This window comes from Mus musculus, chromosome 1 (assembly GCF_000001635.26).
Source record: "Mus musculus strain C57BL/6J chromosome 1, GRCm38.p6 C57BL/6J".
NCBI classification, from domain to species: Eukaryota; Metazoa; Chordata; class Mammalia; order Rodentia; family Muridae; genus Mus; species Mus musculus.
This window is the reverse complement of record NC_000067.6, coordinates 69,513,316-69,528,506: the sequence shown is the minus strand read 5'-3', so window position 1 is coordinate 69,528,506 and position 15,191 is coordinate 69,513,316.

The window sequence follows — 15,191 nt, the reverse complement described above, 5'->3', positions numbered from 1 at the left end:
GAAGTTAAGATTTTTACTAGTGAAAATTTTAGCAGACCTTTCACTTAATTTTAATTAGTGTGGGTTTCATGTTTTTCTTTTTTACTCTCTTCAAATTTTCCTTCACAGTTAATAAAATTATTTATCACTCTGTTCCTATCCTTGCACTCATTTTGTTTATTTTTTTATTACAGAATGTAAATTTCAGTGTTTATGCTTGGATTCTTACTCCTTTCCATTTAAAACCTTGAACCTGACCTATTAAGAATATATAAATTCAGCTAGATGGGGGTGACACACATCTTTAATCCCAGCTCTTGAGAGACAGAAGTAGTCAAATCTTTGTGAGTTCAAAGCCAGCCTAGCCTATAGAGCAAGTTACAGAATGGTCAAGGCTACACAGAGGGACCCTGTTTCAAAACAAACAAACAAACAAAACAAAACAGAATATATGAATTCATCAGAAGCTATGGCCAGCCTGTGCTCATTCCTCACAGGAGTTCACACAAAACCTCTCTACAAAGCTAACATCTTTCTGTGAGTTGTAAAGTGGAAAATATACCAGCATTCACCTCTATCTGCTTGCATCTTGAAATGAGTGATATATTTATCATGTAATTCAGTCTCCTGTTATCTCTTCCTAGGAATGAGACATCGCATCTACTGCCACTTGGACGTTCACGGCTTTGATCTGGAAATTGCTTCAGTCTTCCAGTATGGTTGCTGGAGCCATGCCTATCACCGTGTCCTCCTAGTCTTTTACAATCTAAGTAAGTCCTCATTTTTTGTTCTTCAGTGAGTCTATTCTTTACCTTGCCTCTTTCTTCCTTTCTTTCTTTCTCTCTTTCTTTCTTTCTTTCTTTCTTTCTTTCTTTCTTTCTTTCTTTCTCTCTTCCTTTGCTTTTTTCTTTGCCGCCTCCCTACACTGTTTACTATTTATTAATTTATATCAGATTGTAGTCTGCATGCATATTACTTTCATTTGCTAATACTCAAAGGGAAGGGGAAAACTGGGACACATCATGAGTCATGTTTTTCCATATGCTGGGCCAACTTGCCTTTTGATCATCCCGGCAAATGGTAGCTTGGTTATACCACAACACCAATATATTTTCCAAGCTCCATGCATACGCCCAGGGTTTTCTGCTTTCTTCTCTAATGTTTTGACAAGCCTGATTACAGCTTAGAAAAGGATATATTCATCATATAGCAAGCACGAAAAGAAAAAAATAATCTTCTAGATATATAAAGGTAAATGATCTCCCCCCCTGCCCCGCCCCAGAAGAATTCAGGTCACTTTCCTGATAGAGAATGGATTATTGCTCAATTCTTTTTAAATAAACATGAGCTCTTCAGAAACATATGTTGTTCTTCTGTTTAGCTGAGGTTCTAAAGTGTGCATGCAATACATTGTTTGAACTTTAGCAAGCTAGAAAACAAACATATAAAATACATTATAGTAATGTATTTCACTTTGTAAAATATATTCAATATCTGCATGAAAGACTCGATACATTCTGTATGATATGCCTTGGTTTTAATAAATGTTCATTTTTGCTAAAGTATTTTAATTCTTGCTACTTTATACTGTTTCTTAACTTCTTTATCAAGAACACTAAAGACATTATATTGATAGAATGTGGTAACATTCACAATCTATAGAAATTCTCTGACACATATCCTTTGGATTATCTTAATGCTGTAGTTTATTTTTCTTTTTTCTTATGAGCGATATGTCTTATGAATATGAGGCCATTTGGCCATGGATACACTACATTATAATCCTATTATATATTACTTGGATTAAACTATGGTATAAGTATCCTGTGCAAATAAAGGCATTTAAGAAACATCAGATATGAAGATAATGAAGGAAACTTATTTTTCTTTCTCAAATTATGTGTTACATATTAATATTACTATACCCAGTTATCCACATTGTAAATATGTTCATAACCCAAGTATGGCAATTAATTACCATAAACAAGTTCCTAAGTAGTTCTGGGCAATAGTAGTATCCCATGGCACTTTTTGGCCAATTGGAGTATCATATACCATCAATGGCAGACTGTCACTCTGCTGATGGACAGTGAGCATCACCCATAATTCACCAGTGCAGGGCTAAAGTATAACTATCATCATTTGTGTGCTTGCCAGTTCATTTAAAATATGTAGATGGTTCAGTGGCTTCTGTTTACCTGATGTTTGTTCAGCAGTTCTCTGTGGGCTAAGGTTTAAATTATCCTTGTATTTCTCAGAAGTAAATCATTTTTTTCTTATTTTTAAGTCTGACTTATTTTTACTGTTTTACAGACCATGTAAATAAATAATGCAGTTGTTTATGAGAATTAGCCTAATACCTCTTTTTCTCCTCTAAAATTGCTTATGTCTATGAGATCTGAATTAATTCCACTTATCTAGACTATTACTGCCAAAATCCATAATAAAACTAGTCTGTAGAAAAAAAGGAAAGCTACATCATTGACTTTCTGAATGACATTAAGAATGAATAACTTGTCATAATGTACCAAGCAGGCCTTATGTATATGTAGCAAAATCTAATAGTGACACAACAAGGTCTTTTGGTACTATACTGTAAGCAAAGTGTACCCATGATGGGTGTAAATGAGAAAATCACCCTTCCTTAATCAGATGGACTGATAATGAACAGAGAGTATCTAGATATGAAAATACACACCTTATAAAATCTGAACTTTATTCTAAATTCAGTCTACTTGTAATTTTAACCCACCTTTAAACCTAAGTTCGCGATGAAGGAAATTCAATACCATCATCCTCTGAAGGCGCCGGAGTGTTGCTTTTGAAGAACCTCAAACAGGTTACTTGGTAAATAATTCCAGAAGGACTTAAAAAGGATGAAAAATTAATAGGGAGTGGTATATTTGCATCTTTATTCTGGGACTCCAGCCTTTAGAACATCATTTGTTGTGGGATTTTCAGAAATGTTAATATGTACCCTTGAAGAATTCCGAGCAAGTAACTGTAGAGCTGGCCTGTAGGGTAAAGGCTTTAAGGGACTAGAATGTTGAGGTGATTTCATTCCCATCACTAAATTGTCATCCACGTGGAGAGTTGAAAACATCAACTCTGCCCCCTTCTTCCTCTACTCTTTTTCCTTTCTGCACGATCACTTCCTATTCCTGAAAACCATCTACCATGTTCATGGCTCAAGGGAAAATGGGAGGCAGGAGAAATGCCTCTTCTGGGTTCAAATGGAGAGAGATCTTGTGCGTGCCCTGACTTGAACGACACTGCAACAGGATCCTTCTGCACATGTTTATTGGGAGAGCTTGATTGCAGAGGTGAAGAGACCCCCAAGCCCAGAACTGGTGCTGCTTATATAGGCCTAGGAGAGGCGTGTCTCACACCCGGATTGGTTATGCATGGGTTATGCTTACCACCTCATTTGCATGCCTACATCTGATTGGTTAACTTCTCTCTCATCTGATTGGTTAACTTCTCTCTCATCTGATTGGTTAATTTTGGTTAATTCTCAAAACCTCATCTTGGCCAAAAAAAACTTTACTACCTATGTATGCGTGGTGGCCAGTGGAAGCCAGCGCCACCCTGCAACGGCACATGTGGCTTCCCACAAGAGGAGGATGGAGTGGGACAAAGGAGAGTCAGAAAACACGGGGAGAAACATGAAGGGTTGCTTTTAGAGAACTGGATACTTACTAAAGTTTGGAAATGGGAAGGAAAAAATTATAGCAAGAGGTAAAACCCAAGAGAAGAGTCCTGCCAGGTAGGAGGGCTCAGAGCACCTGAATTTTTATCAATAGAAACAGGGACTCATGAAAGAGGTTTGGGAGTAACTGACTTGATTTACAAAACTGCCTGAGGTTCCATGCGAAATCAGATTGGAGGGGTTGCCAGCCTGGAAGTCAAAGCTCCTGCAATAAGTCTATGGGAAGGCAGCGGCTTGTATTCTGGGAGTGGTATGGAAATGGATAAGGATGGTTAGATTCTGGAGATACTTAGGAGGTAGAATGTGCTGGACTGGTTTGTGCTGGGTTGCATGTAGGCAGTGTGGGAATGCAGTTAATTCAGGATAGAGCTCTGGTTTCTGTCTGGGAAGGGTAGATTCATGGTGGTGTTATTTAGAGTCATCCAAAACCACAGAAAAGGAAGGAGGTTAAGCTTGCTGGAACAAAGCTGAAGAACTAATCAAACATACTAAGAGGGAAAGGGCCGTGAGATATCCAAGAGGAGATATGCAGTAGATGCCAATTTAGGACCAGGAGAGAGTACAGAGAGAGACAAAGAGACAGAGACAGAGAAAGAAAGATACAGACATTAAAATCAAACATTTAGTTAGGTTATATACCAAGACTGCACAAAAAATGAAAAGGTTAAAGTAAGATTCATTTAGTTCAAGTATAAGATTTGTACAAATGTGCTATAACAGAAAACACTCTCAAGAAAAGCCATCAGTGAAGAGACACAGGCTTCCTGGGCTTTTATGGTAGAGGGAATCTGAGTAGCAGGGATACCTCAGGGGGCATGGTGCTGAAGAGAAGATCTGAAGTATGTAGTTGGGAAGATGTGAGAAAGACAGTTAGGAGTAATTTCAAGTGAAATGTACCTGCATTTTCAGGCCCTTTGATTCTGATTGTGTCTACAAAATACAGTGGAGAGCAGATCCAGTGAGCAAAGCCTCTCTGGTACAAAGCACTGCTTTGGTCCAGAAAGTCTGACACAACTCAACAGGGCCTGAGGGAGTCCAGCCATGGGGCCCTCTTCTAACATGAGTACTTGAGTGTTTGTCTCTGAGCGGTAGGGTAGCTAGCATTCAGTAGCATCCTCCAGAATGCAGTACGTGTCCTGCTAACTCATTTGAATAGTCCCTGCATTGCTGCTTTCCTTTGTAGCTTCCTAGAGATCATCTCCACTTACAGAGCTAACAACAGAGGTCCTTGTCTTGGGGCTTTCGATGGATTTATGTAAGGTTTATCTTCAGAGCTAACTACATAGAACAAGCCTGTATTTCCACATGGAATTTCAGACAGTTTCATTTACATGCCTCTCTGGGACCACATTTTAACTGCAATAGAACACTAACCTTCTGTTATCCTAAATGCTTTAAGTTAAATTAAGGAAACCTTCTTCTATATTATTATATAGGTATTCAGTTAATCACACATTATTACATTAATGGGATTCCTGAATATATATGGTGCCCAGGTAAATTCTTACCGCTTTCCTTAGCCACCCTAAGGAGGGAATCTTGCAAACATGATTTTTTAAAAATCCTTTAATATAAAATCATAATATAAAGCAGATTCTCTTTTTTAGTGCCAAGATATCTACAATCCTAAAAGAGAACAAGTTGTATTATACAGCATAATAAAAGATTCTACAATATTATACCACTTGAAATTTTGAAATTCATTCTTATATAGATACTGAGAATATTTTACATGGACCTTGGTCCCACCCAAAAGTTCATTCTGAATGAATTTCAAGATTTCAAATCGTCTCTTCAGTAGATGAGAAATAGCTTTGGACAAGACTTCTGAGTGAGACTTGGTGTACTCGTGAGTTGGTGATGACCCTTTGGCCCGCAGTGTTGAGTTGAGGAAATGAGATACACAGCCCAAATAAAAACAACCCAACAATTTCACATTTGTCTTAGTCAACATGTTAAAAAAAATTTTAAGTGAGTGACACGCATGTAACATATTTTCTTATTTCAAGATGTCTAAATTATTCCAACCCATAAGTGCATAAATAAATACTTACTAGCAAACTAATTGATGCTATTGTTTTTCAAAGATTTATCTTTGAAACCTGGTATGTATTTTATAATTAAAGCACATCTCAGTTTGGAGCTATGTCAGTTCACAGTTACATTTTCCTGGTTCACTAGCAGCAATGTTTCCTATCCTAACAATTATACTGAACTCCACATGCACTCCTGTATTATAATCATGGCCAAACTATCTAATGAATAAATAATTTCACAGCAATCACTATAGTGATATCCAGATTTGCTTTTCAAAGCAATGCTATACATTACTGTCAATTCTATTTTCTATACAGAATAACTAGCAGCTTAAAAACATTTTAGGTCTTGCCTATAGCTACCTACCAACTTAACATGTGAAAGGCTGAGTCTCAAACAGAAATACACACAAGTATATTCAAATGAGTTTCACAATTCTTTTATGCTTTTGTGTGATTTTTGCATGTGTGATTTTTTTCAATAAGCATAGTTAGTTTGTTTAGAGGAAAGGTAAAGTGGTTTGAAAGTTGGAAAACCAAGACACCACTGGTCTATGTCACTTGTGGAATAATAAGATAATTTGTAAATACCAAAAAAGAAAAAAAAATAAAAGGAAAAAAGGAAGAACGTGACTGTTACAGAAGAGTGAGGTGACGGGAGTGACCTTATATGACATTTCCCAATAGAACAAGGCAGTGGATTAAGGTAGAAAGAGTAGTATATATCATGGATTTCTCTTAGTGAGGTGGTGTAGGGCATGTGGAACCTTGTTACCAGACAGGCATCAGAAATGATAGGATCGAAGGAGCTCAAACCCTGGGAACCTCAGAACTGAGCCGGGCAGGAGTGGAGCCATTCCCTCCCTGCCTCTCCCTGCTCTGGAACACATAACCACAAAACCCTACAGAGGAACCAAGGGCACTGTGTCACTGAGCATAAATACCTGGAATTCTTCTAATGATGTATCAGATAGCCTGGAGCCTTTAGCTGCTAAGTTTTCCTACTTGGGTTTTCCTTCCTGCAAAAGGTAGTTAATCCCTGGGTCACCCCCAATAAAGTGTATGCATTCATATCCACTATCAAATATACTGGTATTAACAAGCAAGGAGTGTTGCAGAGAGTTGCTTGGATGCAGGGAAGACCTTCATCTTTTAAAAGCCTTGCCTAAACTCCCAAGGAGGGCCCTCTCTCTTCCAGCCCCTCTAGTATCCTCGGTCTTTGCTCCTCTTCAGACTGGGTTCCTCTCCTCTGCGCTTGCCTCCCCTCTCTGCCTAGCACACAGCCTGAGATCCCAAACCTCAGCATTTGGTCCAGGCCCTGCTGTTTCCCCTTCCAGTCCATCTCAGGAGAACAAGGACGGTTAACACCCCACCCCTCATTCAAACTTCTTTCTGCCTCCGGAGTGCCATGTGCCAGATGGGTTCCAAAAAGTTGTTCAATCTATGGTATTGAAGATTGGAAGAAAGTGAGCAACACTTTTTTAAAAATCAGCCAATTTATTTGGGTCTGACTTTTCTAAACCAAGAGGGCTTACATTAGATGGCAAGCCAAGAGAATGAATAAATGATATATTATTCTGGGAAGAACTAAGATGGGCAGGTGAAGATTGATTTGGATGAAATGAAAGAGGAATATGAGAGCCACAGCTATGGAGTGGGTAGCCCAGAAGTAATTACTAATAATCCCTCCGGGGATTCTATGGCATGAACGTTCCAATGACACTCTACAACACTGAACTTGCTCACTTTATTTGTATCAGTTTCTTCATTTCTTTCCTACATTTTTTTTTAAATTTTATATATCAATTGTGTAGGGGCACACTTGCTTTGTGGTGTGTGTGTGTGTGTGTGTGTGTGTGCGCGCGCGCGCACGTGTGTGTGTGTGTGTGAACAACTTGTGAGCCTTGTTTCTCTCCTCCATGTGCATTTCAAAAATTGAACACCCCCTCTCCCCCCCATTAGGCTTGGTAGAAAGTGCCTTTACTCACTGACTCATGTTACTGGCCCAGTCCTTTAATCTTATTGTCCCTTCAACCTGCAAATAAGATCCCCGTTTCTGAACATTGAACTATAATTTCTCTACCATTCAAAATACCATTTGGGGGGAAAAAAACTTATTCTAGGAAGTATTCCCAAACCACAAATAGACCCGGCAGTATCCACTAGAAACTAGAAGAATTGCATGGGTAATGTACACACGTGTGCTACTTCTATGAGCTAGAGAATGCCATAGATCCCATCTCTAGTCTCTATTCTTGTTTATTTTCTGACCTTTTCCCCACTTCAGCTTCCACACACTCTTCTGTATTGTTAGGTTTGCTTCATTTTCCCTAAGCATTGACCCTAGCCCTTCTTGCTTGCTGTTTAGCCCTGTCCATAAGGGGAAAAATATCATGCAAAGTGAACATAAATACACACAAGGAGCTGCTGAAAAAGAAAGGACTAAGGCAAGGAAGCACTTTTCTCCATGTCCTTCAAAAGAGTTCATCGCCCTAGCTGACTGAAGGAGACTGTGTAGTTGAAAGAGAACACAAGCTTTAATGTTCACAAAGCAGGGGACTAAGAGGGATTTGCTTTGCTAATACTACCTGTGACATTTCTTCTTTAGGGTCTTAGTTCCTTCACTTACACTAGTGACAAGAATGAGACGGGATGGTTTCATGTATTTTTTTTAATTTATCAATAATTTGGGGAAAATGAAATAACATATAATATATATTAAACATAAAATATAAAGGAATAATTGCTTTCCTTCACAAAGTGTGCCATAGGTTAAAAGGAAATAAAATGTTAGAGTATTTCAAAATAGCATGTTGGTTGTAACTAGTGCATATGATTAAGATAATAGCAGGGAAGTATTAGTTGACCATAGAGTGTAAAATCTCTCAGGACAGCCAGGTTCTATTAAGCTGGTGAGCTCTGAGCTGCAAGGAAAGGGCAGTGGATGAGAGGAAAGTATTCTGGATTTCTACTGGTGTATTCCTTCCCTCCTCATCCCCAAGGCATGCACACTTCTCCATGTCCGCAGTGCCTGTAGTCCATGAGGAGAAGACAGTTCAGTGCACAGACATTCTCTCCGCACAGCTCAACTCAACTGACTTGGCAATTTAGCCAATACTATCAATTTCCTTTGGAAAAAAAAACTGATGAATATTCTGAGCAGAAAGAAAATCCTAGCCAGTAGGCCATGCTCCAGTAAGCCTACACACCGCTGTCATTGGTTCAGTTGCATCCCTGCCAAGAATTAGTTGTGTTGATTCCCAAACTGGTGTCGCCAAGTGACTTATTGTAACCATGCAATATAATAATACAGCACTTACATAATCCAGTGAAATAGAATGTAAAAGGAATTAGTTGGGCTTTTTGTTTGGGATTTTGTTTGTTTGTTTGTTTTAAGTAAGTTGACGATTTTGGAAAAAAGTCAAGAAAATAAATTGCTTAAAAAATTCTACTAATTGGACATACAGTGGGACATCCCTCCCCACAATTCCACATTCAGACTGGTGTGTCAATGGTTTATTTTCACTCTACATAGAGAAGTAGAAACAAGAGGTGCCTTATAACGAAGAAAGACTGCATGGGTCATCAATATCCAAATTAATGACCATTGACCTAAATCAAAGAGCTGGTGAATAACTGCATTTGAGTTTCCAAGTTAATGTAAATGATTAAGTAATTGGTTCTCTAATTAGTGCTCCTATTAGATTCTAGCTGTTTTATGCTTCTCCTCATAGGACAAGAAGGCTTCTGGTAAAAAGAACTATGGTATGTTATGATGCACACATTAGAAATCTATGGTAGAAGGATATGATCCCTCTTAAAGGGTAGGAATTCTGAAGTAAAAAGGCAAGACAAGGAGCCAGGGAAAGCCAAGTATTTAGTTCAAGCAAAACATGGACAAAAAGTGAGACAAGGATATATAGAAGAAATGTGGGTAGCCTGGACCTCTATGATAACAGAATTGGAGATGTATGATGGGCTTTAAATACATACCCTGTCATCCAACAGGATACAACTGTAGTCCAAATGTAGGGCCAGCCAGCAGATTGGGATGGAGCAGATATTTCTCACTTTCTGGTTTAAGAAATGAGATGTGCAGTGCTGTTTATGCAAACAACCACTCTAGTGAAAAATCAGAAGGCAAGGAGAAGATAATGAATTCTTACATGGACACACAGTGCTTGTGACCCAAGACCTATTAAGAAGAAATGTCCTGTGAGCACCTGTGCATAGTGCATATTGAGTTCAGTAAAGAAGAAAAACAAGCTGGGAGATAGCTCAGTCGGTTGACGTATTTAAGCATAAAAAAAAAAAAAAAAAAAAAAAAACTGGGATGATGGCACACACTGATAATCCCAGCACTAGGAAGAGGGAGACAGGCAGATCCCTGGAGCTCGAGGGCTAGCGAGCCTAGCCAAGTGGGTAGGCACCAGGCTATTGAGAAACTGGCTCTGATAACAAAGTGGACAGCTCCTAAGGAACAACACCTGGGGGTGTCCTCTGGCCTACACATGCATCTGTGCACATGCCCACACAAATGTGCTTACATCCACCAACACGAACAAGATAGAAAAAGAGGAAGAGGAGGAGGACAAGGAGGAAACAGCATCAGACATATACAGTTGTTGAAAGTGTAGAGCAGAGCTCCTAAGGAGGTTAACAAAACTTAAAGAGAAGAAAGGACAGTTACCTAGGAGGAGACAGGAAGTGTTAGGGAAGAGATCAGAAGGGAAGGAAACCAAGATTAGGAGCAATAACAGAGCATCGAAAGAGTTAAGAGGAAGGGGCTGTTCTAAGTGTTCTTTGCTGTTGAATCGAAGCCACCCAGTAGCTTGCACAGTACATAGGTTGTATATAGGTGTCTCCAGTTGAGGTCACAGTTTGGGAAGTGTCTAGCAGAACCTAAGCCACCAACATTGGGATGAAGACTGAGGGAGGAGTGCCAGAGAGAAGTGGGAAGTGCCACTGTTTCCCTGTTTGAAGAATCGTTTGCAAAGTGGAGTGGAGAATGGAAAGAGCCTAAAACAGATGAGAGGAGCAGATCTGAGTGCTTTGCCCGTCCAAGGTAGATGGGGATGAAGTCTGGACCAGAAGGTACACCACGCACTACTGTGAACACAATAGAGATTACTCCACATAAAGGAAGCTAGCTGGACAAGATGCAATCAGCACATGGGAAATAGTAAAGGAAATATTTAACAGTTTCTCAAAGCTTCCACGCAGGTGTATCACCGCAATTTGCTAGTAGAAATATGGCAATCAAATTTACGTAAGACCTAGGGAGAAGAATATTCAAGGTCACTCCTTTACTAATGTCATCCTTGCCTTTCTCAAGCGATATTTTCTAGCAGAAGGGAAAAGGAGGAGTTGAAGCCTAAGCTCTAACATTTCACTTAACTCCAGATTTAACTGAGAGTGGGGATTACATATGAACATCATCTCTCCTGTCTACTGACATTGGGAAAGGAGACTGAGGACCATGGAGTTGCAGGACACCACTACCAACAGAGATGGTAAAGACAAAAGGATGTTTGGGGTGAGCAACTAAATTCAAAACCTGTTTGACTGTAAGCAAGGTATCATCTACAAAGTCTTAATAATTTGTTTTAGTTTAGATTTTATTTTTTGAAGCACGTTCTCTCTGTTTTATAGCCATGGCTGTCCTGGAACTCATGATGTAGACCAGGCTCACTTTGAACTCACGGAGATTTGACTGACTGTCACCCTAGGGCTAGCATTAACGTGTATATCACCCATGCCCCACAGTTTGGAAGTTTTTGCTATGCCAAACAGCCCAAGAAAAGCAAACAATATCCCTCGCTTCTTTTCAATAACTTTGCATCCTAAATATCTTTATCCCCACTTTGGAGACAATAAAACTAGAGTTTTGAGAATTAAGCCAGTTCCTAAGTTCAATAAGATTTCAAATCACACATCAGTTTCAAAAGCCAGTATCAGTCTTCATTTCCCAAACAGAGAGTGGCTTCCACCTTAGTCCTTGGCTTGTGTGAGGTTCATATGAATGGAGATTATAGACATGGGAAGGAAGTTAGCTACGGAAAGAAGTAAGAAGCTCAGTGTTACAATATTTTTTTTTGAAACCTGGAGAATAACTCTGAGAATGTCTAATAGAATTGTGTATATATGAGGAAACTTTAGGAGAAATATTTGGGGGGAGTAAAGATTTGTGAAGCATTAGCATTAAAATAGTGATTAAAGTCCTAGGAATCATGAGATTTTACAGGGAGCCTGCAACATGAGGAGAGAACCACACGGTGAGCTAAGAAACTCCAGCGTGAAAAAGGAGGTCAAAGAAAAGTGTCAGCTAGGGAGAAAGGGAAGATACAAGATAGAGGGAAGTGTCTGAAGATGATGTTACACCACAAAAGGACAGAGTTCCAAGAGCAGGCTGTGATAAAGCTCCATCAGCTGCTGTGGAGTGGTCAAAGGAGATAAAAACCATGCAAGAGATTAAGAATAACTGTGAGAAAACGTCGATTACAGCGCCCAGGATTGTCTAGCCCAGGTCTAGCATTCTGTACTGTATGGAAAAGTCCAGACCTTCAAGACTGTCACTACATGCACAAAGATGTTAGTTTCATTCTTAAAAAAAAAAAAAAAAAAAATGGATGCTGTTAACAGTGTTGTTATGACAACAGCCATATCACAGAAGTCAGGAAAACAATCTCTGTATCCAGGCATCCTTTGTTGGATCTTAGGTTCGCTGCCTCCTGGCCTTGTAAGCATGGGCAAGTAGCTTAAAAACCTTGTGTCTTGGTTTCTTAATCTGAAAACTGGGAGCAGTAAAAATAGTAGGGTGTTGAGGACTCAGTGAGTCTTACTCTAGTTAACAGAATAACTATGGCTATGTGTTCCTAACTGTTCTTAGCAATTGCTAAGAGCAGGTGAGGGTTTGTTACACTGACACTGCTCAATGCATAAAAAAAAAAAAGATTGACTGAGTACTAAGATTGTAGATACTACATATCCATGGGGGAAAATGTAGGTAAATATATTTACAATGAAGAAAGATAGTGATAGGTTATAAAAAAAATTATAAACCATATGAATAAAATGACCCTACAGGTGATTGAATAATGTGTCCCAGGTATTGGAGATGTGTGTGTGTGTAATTATTAGGAAACAATATGTATCAATATTGTATCCAAGTGGTTGGATTATGGATTTATTTTAATTTTAATAATTACAAATTACACACATACACACACCTCCTATACCACACACCAAAAGAAAAACAAAAACCCACGTTATTTTTATGATACAGAAAAAATATAGAATACAGGCACAATCCAAGCATGGAACTGTAAGCAATTACAAACTGAAGGCCTAAATGCTGATACACACCATCGCAGGAGCTCACACATAGAGCATGTGCTGTCTTCTGGATGCTTCCAACCCAGGAAGATTGCTGTTAACCATTAAGATGCTGAAGTGTAGCTCTCACAGTGGATGGCTTCTGGGGGCTGGGAAGGACACAGTTTTCTTTAAGGGGCTGGCCATTGGGTATATAGGCAACATAAAATGCACTTGATGGTCGTTTGTTTGTTTGTTTGTTGTTTGGGGTTTGTTTGTTTGTTTGTTTGTTTTGAGGGGAGGTAGGTCGTGAGGGAAGAGAGTGAACTTGGGAGGAATTGGAAGCGAGTGTAATCCAGGTGCAGTATATGAAATTTTGAAATAATGAATCAAAATGTTATTTGAAGAAAAATATCTTCAAAACTATTAAAATTCCTGCTGCACCACAGATCAACAGACTAGCCTAGCACGGGAGGTTAGAGGAGAATACATACATACATACATACATACATACATACATACATACATACATGAAAAACATTCTGGAGAAAGAAGTATCCTGGCAGAGCCTTCTGGACATTGCTGCTGGGCTCAAAAAAGCACCCAACTGCCTTGGGAATTGCCTGAGAATCACAAAGAAAGTGAACTCAGATGCCAGCTAGTCTAAAAAAGCAAAATAAGGAGGGTCATACGGTCTGGAGACGGCCTCTTCCCACACATCATTTATACATACTTGGTATTGTGTCTAATCTAAAACCTCTTGGTTGAATTTTCTTCTAAATATAGATTATAAACACTAATCCAGGAGTGGATAGCACTCATCTGGTAATACTTCCCATGTGCTAATCTTCTCCAATGATCAATTAAATCTACTTGAATGATGGATGGCTTCAGAAATGAAAATCCACGACAATGAAAAAAATCATTTTAACTTGCTGCAAATGATGGTAAAAACTGATTTATAGCTGGAATTTCATTTTGAATTTATGTTTCTGTTTAGACAGAAATGCTGAGTAGTTCAGAATAAAATCCCAAAGAATTATGTTATCTTTGCTACCAAGTGGCTATTTTAGACCTGTGTCAAGTTTATTAGTTATATAAAACAACCCATCACACACAGTTAGCAATTCCAGGTCGTAGAATGGAAGTGGGAATAACCATAATCTATTCTGTTTTGTTTTATTTTGTTTTAAGGCCTTAAGATGAAAACAGAAGTTTAAGGAGACAGAGTGTATGCTGCATATACATCAAAGTAAAAATAATAGTGATTTAAAAGGACAGTAACCGTCCATATCATTTCCTTCAGGCTTTAAGTCCATCCCATCCAGTTTGTCTCAGCAGTTTAGCCTCTGATAACAAGCCCCTTCTGGCCACCATGACATTCTCGATAAGTAAGGTCTCACAAATATCAGAAATCCACTCACGTTATCTAAATCGACCTGCCTAGCACTTTCCAAAGTTCAAATACAGACAGGACACAAAAGAAAGAGGGACTGACCGCCACTTCAGCTGTGTGCCAGGACTCCTGCAGCTCCCCACCCCCACCCAGACTTCCCTGTCCTCTTTCTGCTGCTCTCCCACCCCTCCTCCCCATCCTAGGCTATAGACAAACAAGCTCTCCAATCTACTTCTTATCAAGATGGAAACAAGGCCAGACCTGCTCTGCTAGATAAAATGCTTTGGCTTCTAACTGCCTGGTTGCTTATCTTTCATCTTGCAGTGTTAACCATAACCCCTTTCCTGACCTGCTCTACTTCTTGTTTTTAGATGAGCAGCAAGGCCTGGGGTGGGGGGTGGGGGGCATGCTTAAATGGACAAGTTCACTCTCCCAAGTCTCTCTTGGTTCCCTTTTGAATCTGTTCAAACCTCTTTGTGTTTGAGGTGCCATTCTGAAAAGATCAGAAACCACACAGCATGCCCCGTGTGATTCGCTGTGTTTCTCATTCTCTCCTTCTGACTTTGACTCTTCCACATTATCAAACTGTTTATATCCTTCTTATGTATTGAACTTTTCATGTTGATGCCCCACCCCAGGGGCAGTGAAGGGGTTTCCTGAGGAATAGTTAATCATATAGAGTTACCTTCCCTTGTATCTTGTCTGTCTAGATCATAATGCGTGGAATGGTTTTCTCATCCGAGCTGTGAGTCTTACC